The following is a 16,608-nucleotide window of genomic DNA, read 5'->3' on the forward strand; positions in this document are numbered from 1 at the left end:
ATACAGCATGGATGAACCTTGAAAACACTACACTAGTGAAAAAAGGCCAGTCACAAAACTACATGTTGTAGGATTCCATTTATATGGAATGTCCAGAAAAGTCCAATATCTACAGACAGAGAGTAGATCAGTGCCTAAAGTGGGGGTAAGGGACAGAGCTGGAAGAAAAGGAAAGTGATCATTAATGGATAAAGGGTTTCTTGCTGGAGTGGTCAAAATGTGCTACAATTAGTTGGAAGTAATAGTTACACTAACATCTTGAATATTCTGGAAATGACTGAATTCCATAATTACATAAGTGATGATATGTGAATTACATCTCAATACAAATGGCATAAATTAATCTTAAAGAACAGCTTTATCCAAAGCACTACTAGCCAGCTTCATCATTTCAAAAACAATATATTTCTAAATCACTTAGTGAAGCTATCAAGTTTCTTCAACATTGGGTCTTAAACTAATTCGGACATTTTTATCCCACGTTATCCTTTCTTGACATTTAAATTTTTATCACTCTGTCCCCCATCTGCCTCTACCCCTTCCCCATTTCACCATGCACAAGACTGGATAACCGTACACATAAAAAACAGGAACAGTGCTCACATTTGGCTGGCTATTGTGCTAAAGGGTGGGTTCATTAAATATTAATTAATAGTATTACAGTGAATTAAAAATTCTAGTGCGCAGCATGTATCTCCCTTTTTCCCATTAGATCCATGTGGTTGAGTCCGTAACTCTTTTCTCCCATAAAGCAGGTCCAGGATCACTTTCTCCTTCTGCTAATCATTCTTCTCAGGACTTTAGAAAATCATGCCCCTATTTAGTTCTCTATAGCTTATTCTCTACCCCCCTTAAGTGGAAAGATGGATGCATCCACAACCATCTTCCCATCTTTCCTTCTCTTCCTTGCACAAAAATGGGAGAACATTGGGTTTGCTTGGAGCTTCTTAATCATCTTAACCGTCCTTCAGTATAGCCTTTTTCTACTGCTCCCCTAGGGCTAAGGAAGCATTGTGGTGGTTAACATTACAGTCTTGGAGAAGAAAAAAACAAAAATCGAAAAACAAAAACAATAAAGTCCTTTAGCCAACTCCAGACTCACCTACCTTCAATACTCTGCCAGATTAACTTTACTCATAATGAGGTTGTGAGTCATGGCTTTGTGTTATTTGTTTCATATTTTCTGTTATGTATGGTACACATAAAACTGAACGAGAGCTCCCACCTGAGAGAGTTAGAAGAACTGAAAGTCAGCCTTTATTCTGGCTGTCAAGCCATGAACCCATAAGGTGGCATACTTTTGTGAAAGGTATGCATTTTTCAAATTTGCACAAAAGTACAACATCAGCTAGTAGTGGTCCTACCATACTGGACAGGATAGTCTAGAGTACCAGCTCCCAAGCTACCTGACTGCAACAGAATAAAATGGAGGAACCTGGAAAATGACAGATTTCTGGAGTTGCACCTCCTCCAAAATTCTTGTTCAGAAGCCATTTAGTAAAGCACAGGGTAGACATTTGAGCTGTTTCCTGATTTTGTCTATTGTGACTAAAGTTGCCATTCACACACATTTTTACATAAATATATGCTTTCATTTCTCTTGGAAAATACCAAAGAGTTTGCTGACTTGAAAGGTTAGGTATCTGCTTAACATTAAAAAAAACTGCCAAACTATTGCCCTAAGTGGCAGTACAATTTTACATTCCCACCAGTCATGTAGGAGTGTTCCATTTCTCAACATCCTTGCCAACATTTTATACTGTCAGTGTTTTTTAGCCATTCTAGAGGTGTGCAGTGGCATCTCAATGCAGTTTTAATTTGCATTGATCAGTGACTAACGATTTTGTACATATTTTCATATGCTATCGGCCATTCATACATCCTTCTCTGTGACATGGCTATCAAAAAATCTTTTGTCCATATTTTAAAAATTGAGTTGTTGTTACTGAGTTGTAAATGCTCTTCACATTCTGGATACAAGTCCTTGTATATATGTTTTGCAAATATATTCTCCTTGTCTATGCTTTCTCTTTTCATTGCAAAATTGTGCCTCTCAAAGTACCAAACTTGTGACTTCAATGAAATTCAGTGTGTCAGTTGTTTCTTTGATGGACCATGCTTTGTGACCTGTTTAATGTGACCACACAAAGATTTTCACCTATGCATTCTTTTCAGTTTCATTGTTTAAAACTCTTAGGTCTAGACCTATGATTAATTTTAATTACTTAATCAACTTAATTAATGATGGTATGGTAACATTTGTGGCTGAGTGTTTTTCCTCCATATGGATATCTAATTCTTGTACTGCTATTTGATGAAAAATGTTGCACATTTTAGCATCGAGTTATCATGGCACTTATGTTGAAAGTCAACTGACCCTATATGTCTCAATCCTTTTTTCTAATTTTTTAAAATTTTATTTAACTTGGGAAAGAGAGAGAAAGAGAAAGAGACAGAGACATAACAGGAAAGCGACAGAGATAGAGGAAGAGAGAGAATCCCAAGCAGGCTCTGCACAGTCAGCACAAAGCCCGATGTAGGGCTCAAACTCATGAACCGTGAGGTTGTGACCTGAGCTGAAATCAAGAGTCAGATGCTCAATGAACTGAGCCACCCAGGTGCCCCTAGATGTTTCCATCTATTCCTTACTTTCTATTCTATTCCATATATTACTATCTTAATGTATTTATTAAATATTAAATATTTCTACTTTATACCAATATTACATAGTCTTGGATACTGAGGCTGTATAATCAATCTTACAAAATCAGGTAGGGTCAGTCTCTAACTTTATTCTTTTTCAGAACTTTTATTCTATGTCCCTTGCCTTTCCTATGCATTTTGGAAACAGCTAATCCATTTCTTAAAAAAACAAAACAAAACAAAACTCCTGCTGGGATTTTAATTGACATTTCTTTGAATCTACAGATAAATATGAGAACTTGTGACATCTTAACAATACTTGTGAATACTGTTATACAAAGTGCTACATCTCCATTTATTTACCTAACCTTAGTATCATATTACCAACAACTAGTATCAACTCAACTACATTTTCATGTTTATCCAACAGCATCCTTACGTAAACAATAACTGTAAGACAAGCCGTACCCTGAGAAGACGGTACACATTCCTGCCTTTGTATCTTTTACACATTTGCCATATATCCCTTCTCTGCCCTCTCAAAAGCTTTCTTCTAAAGGCCCAGCTCAAGTGTTAACTTCTCTCTGAGCATTAATCTGCTTACTTGAGCCTAGTGGTCTTTTCTATCCTTTGAACCTTTCCTACACCATATGCTTTATACCTTCACCTAATGTTACATGTTAACAGATAATTGTTTAATATTTCTTGATGTATAAGGTCACCCTGAGCAGATAAACTGCAAACTTCTTGGGTCTTACATTTGAGCCTGGAGCAATAATTATGTATTGCTAATCTTATTAAACCATTTTTGGAGAATGAAGGAAAAGAAAGAACTCCTGTTACATGTAGTTTTATCCTCTGGATGGGACAAAAGTTAAATGTCCATTATTAGGATAACATTTTTTATACACTGCTGTTGATAAGACTCAAAAGAGGCAATGCTTCAGATTCTATGTCTCCCTCTCTCTCTGATCCTCCCCTATTCACACTGTCTCTATCTCAGAAATAAATAAAAAACATAAAAAAAAAAGAGGCAAATGTTGTGCTTACTGCCTCCCTTTCCACTGTTCTGTTTATATCATTCCTTTTTCTTTTCACCTTTTTAATGTTTATTTATTTTTGAGAGAGAAAGAAAAAGAGAGTGCTAGCAGGGGAGAGGCACAAAGAGAGGTAGACACAGAATCTGAAGCAGGTTCTGGGTTCTGAGCTGTCAGCACAGAGTCCAACATGGGGCTTGAACTCATGACTGTGAGGTCATGACTTGAGCCGAAGTCAGATGCTTAACCGACTGAGCCAACCAGGTGCCCACCATTCCCTTTTTTATGACAATATCTTCTCTTGGCCATTGTTATTTAAATATTTTTCTAGAAAACATCCTTCTTGATTAAATGTTACTTAATCTAAGTATCATTTTTTTAACTTTCTATCTTTGTGCATGTGTATTCATAATTTTTGTAATATAATTTAACATTGCCTTGTGTTGTTTTATAATAAAAGTTCTCTTATGTAGGGACGTGTTGGAGGTGGGGACTTTGTCTTACAAGTTGATTCTAAACTCCTTTAATGGCTAAGGCTATAACTTTATTTCTTCTTACCCTTTACATAAAATAAAGTGTAATGCTATGGAAGCAATAGCTCAATACGTGCTTTGACAACAACAGTTTCTTAGTGTTTTGAGTGACCAATGACTATAGCTATACATGTATGGCACCTCTCCAAGAACCTTTCATGGCAGTTCAAGAGATTTATCAGGATCTATGGAAGACAAAGGCAAGAAGAAAATTCTTTTTTTTTTTTTTTCAAATAGTTACAGTAGCTTTGCACAGTGGCAATATTGTAGCCAATGAAGTTTATCTGAGGTACAATTATTGCTAATTCAAATATTTAAAGTATACTTTGTATTTTGGAAAACCAAATTAAAGTTGAATCACAGAATCTGAAAGGTGAACACAGGTGGCCTTCCAGGAAAAAAAAAAAAAGAAAGAAAGCAAGCAAGCAAGCAAGCAAGCAAGCAAGCTAATAAGCTCAGATTCTCAAAAGGAAAATGATTGTTATACTTTTATGAAATGGAAAGATGATAATGTGACTTTAATTAGGCAAGAGCATTTGCAAAGAAATATATTTTAAGAAAAGACAAAAGTTTCAGGATGAGTGAAAGGAGTATTAAATAGAAGACTGCAAATTTTTAAAACAGGTTATCGTTTAAAGCTAGTATGTTCAGGACTGGCATCTACTGGGAGAGAGAATAAAAGAAAAAGCAAAGTATAGGTTTTTAGATCGTCAATAGATGAGTAATCACAGGTGAAAGAAAATTAGGGTGATGATTATCTTAATGGACAAGAATAAAGGAAGTACATGCAAGGTCAAAGAAATTTCTGAAAAGACATCCTTGTACAGAATAATTTAGATAAAATGGAATGAAACAAATACAATTAAAAGGACATTTCTCAGTAGTCTAATCAGAAGGAAGAGAGCACAAGTGCTAGAAAAATATAAGTAGAGAAAATAATATGCTTGCTTCATTGATTTGATTGATCATTCAGTCAGTATAATTTAGCAAGAGTGGGTCAATCTTGACTGTATTCTAAGAACAGTGAGAGTTAATGGATAGAAATCTGATTGAAGTATGGTTCCTGTTTGAGAATATCACATTCACACACACACACATACACACACACACACACACACACACACACACATTTATGCCAGTACAGGGGTATGTGTGTATGCTGCAGGGACTGGAGACATAGAGTGTACTAAACTACACAAAATAGTACAGTAAGCATGTTAAGAAAGGCATAAATAAAATAGACTGATATGAAGAAGGCTATTGACTTTGTGAGGTAAGGGTTAAGCGGAACCAGAGCAAAGATAAAAACTGGGAATAGATGGGTTCACAATGGAGTCGTGGTGTTTTTGCAAATAAACCAAGAAAGTCACCCACCATATACAATGGTATCAAAATAAACAAAAAGAAATGGAGATGGCACTCTCACAAAAACTAGAGATTACTGGAAATTACCTTTGGGAAAAATAACAGAACAAAGATTAAAAACTAAAGTCATAAGGAAATTTGACCAAAAAGGACTGAATCCTAGAAGTGGAATCAATCCCTTCATACACGGGCTTGAGTGCTTATCAAAAGTCTAGCACTTGCATGTTGCATGTGGTCCCTGCTCTGAACGGTTTAACCATGAATCTAGGGATACACACTCAATACACATGATATGATGACCAACAAACATAAACGGATGCACTATAGATCATTACATCCAAGTGTACAGAGGCCAAGAATTCAGCTGGGCTCAGCCAGTGACCGTTAAATGATTTCAGTGATGAACGGGACACTTAGGTTTAATCCTGAAGTAAAAGGTAATGAAATGTTGAGAAAAATATGACTTGGGGAAGGGTGAAGAGCATAAAGGAAGTGTGGAAGTCAGAAAAGAATCTGGGTCTCAGAGTTGCTCAGATCAAAATTTCTCTAAAGCTTTCACTTACTGATAATCTAAAAATCCCCAATGCTGTTTCCCCCTCTGTATGTTGTTTTAGGAATATATATATTTTTTTTAATTTGTGGGATGTAGAGAAATAGGAAAAGGAACTACTTTTTTCCTAGAAAGATAGAAAAAGAAAAGAGCTAGAGAGCAGATGGCAGCCTGGGAGTAAAAGTTTCTACAAAGTAGTGCCGGACGGAGAAAAGAAACCTGAGCTGAAGTCAATCCAGACGCACCCACCCATCCTGCAAGCACAGTAGAAATGAAGAATGAATGAAGGAGACTGAAGACTGGAGCTACATGCCTTCATGGCAAACAATCCCCAATCTGCAAAACTGGAAAAGCAATGAATACTCGGAAAAAAGAGTGATAGACTGGGTGGTGGGATATTAAATGCATATCACCATTTAAATGCAAATCACCACCAACAGGGTTAAAAAAAAAAAAAAAGGTACAAGCATTTTCCTAATGCTGGATGGGTGATAGAAGGTATCCTATTTAAAAGTATACAGCATGCAAAATGTTAAATTTAACAATGCAAAATGTTAAAAATGAATTGTCCTGTGCCTATTACAGTAAAATTTTATTTTTTTATAGCAAAACTTTAAAATGTGTAATTGACAGTCTCTTTATAATACATTTTGATTGCTTTATTTTAACAAAGGTTTATTTGGGTGCTTTCATTCATTTACCTCAGCCCACAGTTTACTTAATCCCATTTTCTATGAAACCTTAGGTTTCTTCAACTATGAATTCCTGAAGGAATGCATCCTTAGTTTAGACGAAGAAGTTCCATGATAACTACCATACTGATTGTAATGATGAGCAAAAATGTATGTGAAAGGGTTAGCAGAGTAATTGATGTATTATATGGCCTTAATACATTGTAGTTTTAGTAATTATTATTTTGACTAAGATGTGCAAGAAGGTTGGGGAAGGACATCAGTGCAGACAATAATGTAATCTTCCTGATTGAAGTAGAGAATTGAATATGCACTTAAATAACATTGGTATTCAATGTCAACAAGACCTTGGGCTCTGATTGGCAAAAAATAGAGAGCAACCACACATTATTGTTCACAAAGGCTACACAAAGTGATAATTGTGGAAAGAATAATCTTGGAACAAGGTAAGGATAAATGGAAAGACCAGCTCAACGAAGCCCCATAGAAACTATGGCATAATAAGATAAAGTCCTGGCCCAGAGATGTGACACAAAGAATGAACACAATAGAAGAATTTCAGGAACATTCCACAGAAAGAAATAAACAATATAATAAGATATTATACAGGTAAAATAAAAGAATAAAGGATGACTAGAAAGTTTTATACCTAAAGTAATGAAAAACAGGGTCAATACAGAAAAAACGGATTGTTCCTATCAAGGGAAAGGAAGAAAAAAAAGGAAAAGAGGAATTCAATTTATGTTGTTTGAGATGAAAATAAGATACAAGTGATATAATGAATAGGTTCTACATCCACCAAGATTATGGTATGAATTTGAGAGTAATTTCTATAGAGTCGCGGGAAAAAAATCAGTTCACCCACTGAATACAAAAATGAGGTCAAGAAGCTAATTTGGGAGAATTATAATACAGGATGAAAAATAAATGGGAAAAGATCTATATAGCTGTCTGTCTAACCCTCTCTGTTTCTCTCTCTCTCTCTCTCTCTCTCTCTCCTCTCTCTCTCACACACACATACACACACACACATCATCAACAACAACAACAAAAACCCACACAAAACCAAGGAAGGGGGCATAGATCTCATTAGAAATAAGTGATCATGTATGACACTGAAAATTTTAAGGAGATTACGTCTAAGAAAGGGTTACTGGATGCCTCAAAAACCAGGTAAATAATTTTTAAAGCAATAAACTGGACAGAAAATTAAGGGTATAAACTAAACACACAATTTTAGTGTGTTTAAGTTTAGAGTTGTTCTTTAATTCTGTTTATTGGACTTGATCATTTTTATTATAAAATTGGAGAGCACAGTGGAGAGAGTTAATAAGTGAAGGAATTGGTATGCACTACCTGCCGTATTTGTTAAGATTAGCACTGAAAGAACAGATGATAGCACGATTATAAAAAATGTAACAGAGGAAAAGCAAATGGAAAATAATTTATAGGAAAAAAAGGACATGTGTCCAGTAAACATCTTAAGATTCTCAAAACCAAGAAATTAAAATTTCAAAATAATATCTCACTTATCAATTTATAAAACGATATTCAGTCTTGATTCAGTGCAGTAGACTACTCTCAACACTGCTAAGGGTGTACAAAGTGAACTACCTTTCTGAAGGGCAGCTTAGCAACATGCTTCTAAAGCATTTAAAATGTAATGCACCTTGGGGCACCTGGGTGGCTTAGTCGGTTAAGTATCCAACTTCGGCTCGGGTCATGATCTCACGGTTTGTGAATTCGAGCCCCACGTCGGGCTCTGTGCTGACAGCTCAGAGCCTGGAGCCTGCTTCAGATTCTGTGTCTCTCTCTTTCTCTCTCTGCTCCTCTCCTGCTTGCGTTATGTCTCTCTCTCTCTCTCTCAAAAATGAATAAACATTTTTTTTTAAAAAGGTAAAAAAAAATTCCACTCTAAGGAAGTAATTTCAAAGAAATAATCTGAGATATTCACCATGATTTTTATCTAAAAATGATAACCTGATCAACACCTTGAAACAACACGCTAGTACAATATGCAAATGGTTTCCATGTATAATACAATAGAATGATATACTCTTAAAGTCTGTTGTACAAAAGTTTTGAATGATGTGATATAACATAATGTATTATTTAAGTATAGGCTCTAAAGTCAGATAAGCTAGATTTATAGCCAGGCTTTGCCACTTACTTGCTGTGACTATATAAGAAAAGTCATAATTTCCTTATATATACAACAGAAATAATAATTATATGTATTTAATCAAAGCTATTGGCAATAATAAATAAGTTATAAAATATAAAGAGCATACAGACTGCCTGACATATAGTAAATACTCAACAGATAGTATCTCAATTCTAACTTTGATAGGTAAGGAAACAAAGGCAGAATATGCACAGAAAAAAATCTGGAAGGAAATTCACTGGCAGAAGTTTAGTAGTGGTCAACTCTAGATGGTGGGATTACATGAAATTTTTATTTTCTCCTTTATATTTTTTTGTGTTTTCTAAATTTTCCACCACTAACATACACTAGATTAAAACTTAAAAGTGTTTTCTAAAACTAGAAAATGCTAATTTGACAACTGATTGTAGCACTTTATAGTGACTGTGGAAATAGTCTAAAAAGTTTTCCCTTAGACTGAAGGCATTATATAGTGCATGCTCTTTATTAAAGACGCATATGTGCATAAGCATAAAATAACTCAAGGTTCTGGACTCAATGATCTAGAATCTATAGCCTAAAGCCAAAATAGGCATTTTCTTTAAAAAATGTAAAGGATAGGGGGAATTAATACACATAGTTTTGAGCTTCTGTTTGTCAACAGAAATTTTACAATGCTTGTCAAATACAATTAATTTACATAAGCAGAAAATAAAATAATATTTATAGCACATTCTCATTTTCTAAATTCATCTGTGTACATGTACTTTTGTTCATGTACTCACGTGCCTAAAATCAGAAAAAAAGAAGTCCAGGAAAAGTATTAAAAGGGATAGCAAAACAAATCGAAAACCTGTTACCCAAAACTCTATACACAAAGAAAAAATATCTTAAAAACCAAAAGGAAAACAAAGACTTCTTCAGTCATACAAAGATGAAAGAAGTCACCACCATCAGACCTGGTGATAAAATGGTAAAGGCAGCCCCTCAGGAAGAAGGAAAATAATGCGAGATGGAAATCCAGATGTCCCAAAGGAATGAAGAGTACTGGAAATGGCTCTGAGAAGACAGAAGTGACCCAAGCTTTCCATAAAGCATCCGTGCATCAGTGACAGTGACAACAGATATTTGGCACAGATCTGCTCTCTGCAGTCACACCAGTGTGAGGAAGAGGCCTCTCATGATTAAAATGCAGGTTCCTGATCCTACATAATTCTTCTTGCCTGTCTCAATACAGGCAGCATTAAGGGGATGAAGAGAGCTCAGTACTATTTGATTATTATTTTCATGAAAAGAATATCTATTTTAAAAACTCCTCATTCAAAAGTGATACATTTATTAAGAAAAAAAAAAGAAAATCTGATACACAATTTTAAAAACACCAAGGAAATAAAAAGTACCTTTAATTTTAAAAAGAGAGGGAGAGAGGAAAGTTCTATTGAGTTTGATATTTTAAGATACATTTTAATTCACCTTTTTATAAGGGTAGAGTGTATGAGACAAGCAAGAGACAAACCCAAGAAACGAAAAATGAGCAGAAGGAGAATAGGTAAAAAAGTCTGAACAGGGGATGAGGGGAATAATTAAATTGGATAAAAAGAAAGGGTAGCAACTCAGGTTTGCTGCCACCATAGACTGACCCTACAACCCACTAGATCATAAGCCAGAAGGGTATTTAATACATAAATGGTTATTACGGTAGAGAAAAAGGTTTTCCTCACAGCACAGTAACACTGATAATCTCTCAATTCTTGGTTCATAATTAGAAGCACGAAAACGACAAGGATGAGTCCTGGTGGTAAAAATTAAATGGACAGCTGTCTGAACCAGACCATCCCAGAGCACAAAAAATACAGATCAGCTGGGCTTTCTAAAAATTTTCCAGAGGAAATAGCCTGTTTTTCCCTGGAAACTCTGCCTACTGGAACGGAGTTCAGGGGAACGTACCTGGCTAGTTTGTCACCGTTTCCACGTGCTAATAACAACGTGTACAACTGCTCTTCAACCTCAGTCTGGTTTCCTATATCCCTCCACTCGGAACCTAAAACCCAGAACCAGTGGGGGTAAGGCTAACAAAAATATAGCCGTTGGACAATGATAGGGTTTGTTTAATGTTACTAGATGGTTATCTGTTGACATGATAGATCTGGGAAGGGCAAACAAAAACAAAACTTCTACCTCGCAGGGCTTATGTAAACACAGCAACCAATGGTCAATGAAAGGGAGACCAGCTGGAGCAACATTAGTGAACTCTGGTCACCGGAGTTTTCCCCTAAATGCCAGAGACTGAAGTTGTAAATGTATGTGAAAATACATCCATATGAAAGCGGTAATATCCCAACTCTCTAAGGTGCGAACAAGCAAACTACTTGACAAGAAGGGTGACACAAGAGTGTGTGCACCAAGAGGAAAGCACCGGCCTAGGAATTATGACTGATGGGCACAATTAAAATGGCACTTTTCATTCAGGTTGTCCCAGGCTGGAGGGCGCCTCAGGGGCACAGAGGGGTCCTGCTGGAGGGGGCGGGGAGGGAGAGAGGGAGTGTCTGCTGCAGGGAAAGCTAAGAATAGAACTCTTCATCTGTTTTCCGTGTTGGTGCTATCCTAAAGCTGCTCAAAAACAGTTACAATGGTTTGAAAACCTTGAAAGGCTTGAAGGAAGGTAAGCTACACAGCACCATCATTTCACATTTGATAACTTTTTCAACAAACAAACAAACAAACAAACTGAACAGGACGGTGTTCTAGAATGATAATATGCAAACGCCTGAGAAACAAACATGGGAGCCAGAAATAAAGCAGATCCCAAATGCAATTTTAATTTGCTTCCTTAGCACAGCCTTCCTACTATCTTTTGTCAGTCATTATCCACATGACTTATGCTACTGTCAGCATTTTCAACTGTGTTGTTATAAAGATGATTTTGCTTTACAGGTCCATGAAAGAGGACTGGAGAAATAATCAGTGTCCTGTGTGATAACCATAAAATTTACGGCAGCAAAACCTAATGGTATTATCTATAATATTATTTTTACTAAATATCAATTTAATTCGTTAAATTAATTAGTAGTATAAATACTACTAATATTTATCATTAATATTATTTTACGAAAACTGCACAACTAAAACAGATGGTGGAAATGGCTATCATGTCATGTCATTTAGCTACATTGCAAGTTACTCTGCAAGAGGTAGGCTAGCTCAAAAAGGACAAAGGGGGAGAGAAAAGCCAAAGAAGGGAGGGGAGCAAACTGTTAGGCCTAAGTAAATGTTTTGGAAGTGATTAACACACAAGTATTCACTCATTCAACAAATATTTACTGACCACCCCCTGTGTTTCAGGCATCATATGAAATGGTACGGATAGGCACGAAAAGCTTGACAAGAGAAATTTCAAATGCAGAACAGAGATAGTATCGAAAAGTAAGGACGACTCAAAACTTTTTAACTACTTTCTGGGTGATACAGGAGATAAATATACACATCAAATTTTCTAAAGTGCACAAAATATGGTGAGTTTATGAGATGTTTACAAGGAGTAAAAGCAATAGCAACAGAAAAGGTTTCTTGTGTGGGAGCAGTAAGTAGGGAGAAGGGAGAAAAGAATGCTCTATGAAAGTCTAGAAGTCTGTTTATTTAGCATCCCTTGAAGGAAACGTGACAAAATTGAGTTTAAACTGAAATCATTTTCTTAAGTAGAGTTAACAAACTAAAGCACACTAAAAGGTTTTTTAAAAAGACTTTTTATCCTTTTAAAGCTAAAAGGAATTATAAAGAACATCTAATCCAGAACTTTAATTTTGTCCATAACTGAGGTCTGAAGAACAACCTTCCTGATGTCACATGGCGATAAATTTATTATTTTTAGTCCTAATTTAAAACATATATACAGCGGTGCCTGAGTTTGAGCCCTGTGTTGGGCTCTGTGCTGACAGCTCAGCGCCTGGAGCCTGCTTCAGATTCTGTGCCTCCCTCTCTCTCTGCCCAACTTGCACTCATGCTCTATCTCGCTCTCTCAAAAATAAACAAACATTAAAAAAAGAAAATATTTAAAAATATCTATAGAAAAATTAAATATTCCATATTGGTTGAAACTTTTTAAAAAACTCACACAGACTAGATCCATTCAATACTTTGGTGAGTATGAATTCTACATTTTGTGAGAGAAAGAAAAAGAGAGAAAGAGATGTTGGGTTGGGTTGGATGAATAAATAGAAAACATTTCCACACAAGAACAGCATCATTCTAATCAGTGTTTTGTTTAGTCCATAACTATAATATTTTTCTATATCCATAAGTATACATAACTTTAAAGAAAATTATTATGAACTGGACACAGCAACCAACTGTTCCTTTGTAAATTGTTTATATTGATGAATTTTAAACAACAAGGAATATTTAAATATTGTGCAAATGAGCACACCAGTAATAGTGGAAATAATAATATAACTGAAAAGTTGTGAACACTGCCACAGGTCTAATAATGAGACTATATACGTCCCCTCAATTTTTATACATATATAAAATGAATGGTATGAATTTAAAGATCTTTAAAGTTCTTCTGAACTCTAAAACTTTACAATTCTGTGCATATTTTATCCATCTTTCTATAGTTTTTCATAAAACTTCCAATAACTATTTTTCAATAAATTTCAATTCCTACTTTATTCCTACTTCATTCAAGAACAGTTCCATATGTAAACAGCATTGTGGAAGGTTTTAATTTACATAAGCATATTTAATGCTTACAACAACTCTGCAATGTAGAAAACATGAAAATTAAGTAATTTGTTGAATATTCCATAGGTGGTAAGTAGAAGGGAAAGAATAAAGACTCCTGGTCACACGATCCCAAAGATTCTGCTCATTTCATCAAGTTGTCTTTCTTAATATACTCACTGATGCATTTATTAAGCATCTATTGTAACAACAGCAGGATTACTGTACTAGGTAAACATCCATTTAAAAGGACTGAGGAAATACACACTAGGACTGATAAAGCAAAGTTCCACACCAGTGTAAATACTGAAACTATGTAGGACAACAAATCAGTAAATAGGTTAAGAAAAAACAAACCTAATCTTAAAAGTGAGGGTTGGAAAAAAAAATAGATCTGAGTTTAGAACAATGCCAACTGACTAAGTGCTGAATGCAAAATTTTCTACCTTTTTTAAAAAAAAAAAAAGTTTATTTATTTTGAGAGTCAGAGAGTGAGCTGGGGAGGGGCAGAGAGAGAGAGGGAAACAAGAGAATCCCAAGCAAGTTCTTCACCGCCAGTGCAGAGCCTGATGTGGGGCTCTAACTCACAAACCCTGAGATCATGACCTGTGCTGAAACCAAGAGTATGCTTAACCGACTGAGCCACTCAGGTGCCCCTCTACCTTTTTGGTTTTTAATCAGTTTGTATTTTGGTATGGCTTTGTGGCCTATTTACTTAAGAGAGATGGTTCATAATAATTTCATGTTGTTTGAATGCTAACAATAAGAGTGATTTTAGAATAGCTTTTAAAGTTTTGGTGAAACTTGAAGAGAAAAGATACAGATCTTACAAACAACTTTTAGCTCACTTGGAAGAAAGTTTCTTCATTAATAATGAGAAATATTTGCTACTACCATCATATAATTCTTTCAAAGGGTAAAGGGGTTATTTCCTTAACTACTTGAAAAGGGGGAAGTGTTAAATGGATGAAAGACCTAAATGTAAGACAGGAACCCGTCAAAATCTTCAAGGAGAAAGCAGGCAAAAACCTCTTTGACCTTGGCCACAGCAACTACTTACTCAACACATCTCTGGAGGCAAGGAAAACAAAAGCAAAAATGAACTGCTGGGACCTCATCAAAATAAAAAGCTTCTGCACAGCAAAGGAAACAATCAGCAAAACTAAAAGGCAACCGACAGAATGGAAGAAGATATTTGCAAGCGACACATCAGATAAATGGTTAGTATCCAAAATCTATAAAGAACTTACCAAACTTAATACCCAAAAAACAAATAATCCAGTGAAGAACTGGGCAAAAGTCATGAATAGACACTTCTCCAAAGAAGACATCCACATGGCCAACCAAAACAAGAAAAAATGTGCAACATCACTTATGATCAGGGAAATACAAATCAAAACCACAATGAGATATCACCTCACACCTGTCAGAATGGCTAACATTAACAACTCAGGCAACAACAGATGTTGGTGAGGATAAGGAGAAAGGACCTCTTTGGCACTGCTGGTGGGAATGCAAACTGGTGGAGCCACTCTGGAACACAGTATGGAGGCTCCTCAAAAAATTAAGAATAGAACTACCCTACAACCCAGCAATTGCACTACTAGGTAGTTATCCAAGGGATACAGGTGTGCTGTTCCGAAAGGGCACATGCATCCCAATGTTTATAGCAGCACTATCGACAATAGCTAAAGTATGGAAAGAGCCCAAATGTCCATTGATGGATGAATGGATAAAGAAGATCTGGTGTGTGTGTGTGTGTGTGTGTGTGTGCGCATGTGTGTGTACACACACTAGAGTGTTATTCGGCAGTCAAAAAGAATGAAATCTTGCCATTCGCAACTACATGGATAGAACTAGAGGGTATTACGCTAAGTGAAATTAGTCAGTCAGAGAAAGAAAAATATCATACAACTTCACTTGTCTGAGGACTTTAAGACACAGAACAGATGAACATAAGAGAAGGGAAGCAAAAGTAATATAAAAACGAGGAGGGGGACAAAACATAAAAGACTCTTAAATATGGAGAACAAACAGAGGGTTACTGGAGGGCTGTGGGAGGGGGGATGGGCTAAATGAGTAAGAGGTATTAAGGAATCTACTCCTGAAATTATTGGTGCACTATATGCTAACTAACTTGGATGTTAATTTAAAAATAAATTTAAAAAAAGAGGGAAATGTTAACAAATTATTTTTAATACAAAATATTAATATCCTACTTTAAGTGTGATACACATTCAATCAACTGAACACTCAAAAGATTCATTTCAGACCTTCTCTGTTCACGTGTTATGGGAATACAAATAAGGCTACTGAGAGATATGGTCCCTAGCCTTACAGAAAAAGAGATGATCCTGGTGTGGGTTTCCTGTGTGTATTTAAATGAATCAATTTAGTTCCCTTGGGAGATATCTGTGTATATCAATGTGTTTTTAGGATTAGAAAAGAAATAATTCTACCATGAGTCCCACCAGAGATTTGCAAATGGTTTTCAACAGGGTTTATCATTTCTTGACATGATGGTTAAGTGATGTATGCTTAAACCTTGAAAAAAATATCAAAGCCAGTTATTCCAGTGCTCCTAAAAAAATAAGATAACATTTCTTTGAATTTGGCACTCATATTTTTGGATCTACTTTTATTTCTATTGCTAACCTCTGCTTCAGTCCCAACCTGATTCAGAAGGAGACTAGTGTGAGGATTTAATCAAAATCTTTAGAGATACTTGTAGCTTGAGATGATGAAAGCTAAGACATAAAACAACAATCATCTGATGTGCTGGCATGCAGCCAAATTACCCAAAGTGGGTGTTTAAGTAAAGGCTCTCAGATTCCTCTCTCAGAGATTTTAATTCCACAAGTTTACTTGGCAATCAAGAACCTGTTTTTAGACAGAATACATTTTGAGAAATGTTAGCTCCAGAATT

General features: G+C 35.7%; 1 protein-coding gene and 1 pseudogene across 8 annotated transcripts in view; one reads left to right on the forward strand and one right to left on the reverse strand.

Annotated features, from left to right (window-relative positions):
- The window catches only part of PPP1R9A (protein phosphatase 1 regulatory subunit 9A), a 321,919-nt gene that overhangs the window by 133,035 nt on the left and 172,276 nt on the right, over positions 1–16,608 (reverse strand). The gene's annotated exons all lie outside the window — the stretch shown is intronic.
- On the forward strand, positions 4,458–4,583 carry LOC144232556 (U4 spliceosomal RNA; annotated as a pseudogene).

This window comes from Crocuta crocuta, unplaced genomic scaffold, assembly GCF_008692635.1.
Source record: "Crocuta crocuta isolate KB4526 unplaced genomic scaffold, BGI_CrCroc_1.0 scaffold14, whole genome shotgun sequence".
Lineage (NCBI taxonomy): Eukaryota > Metazoa > Chordata > Mammalia > Carnivora > Hyaenidae > Crocuta > Crocuta crocuta.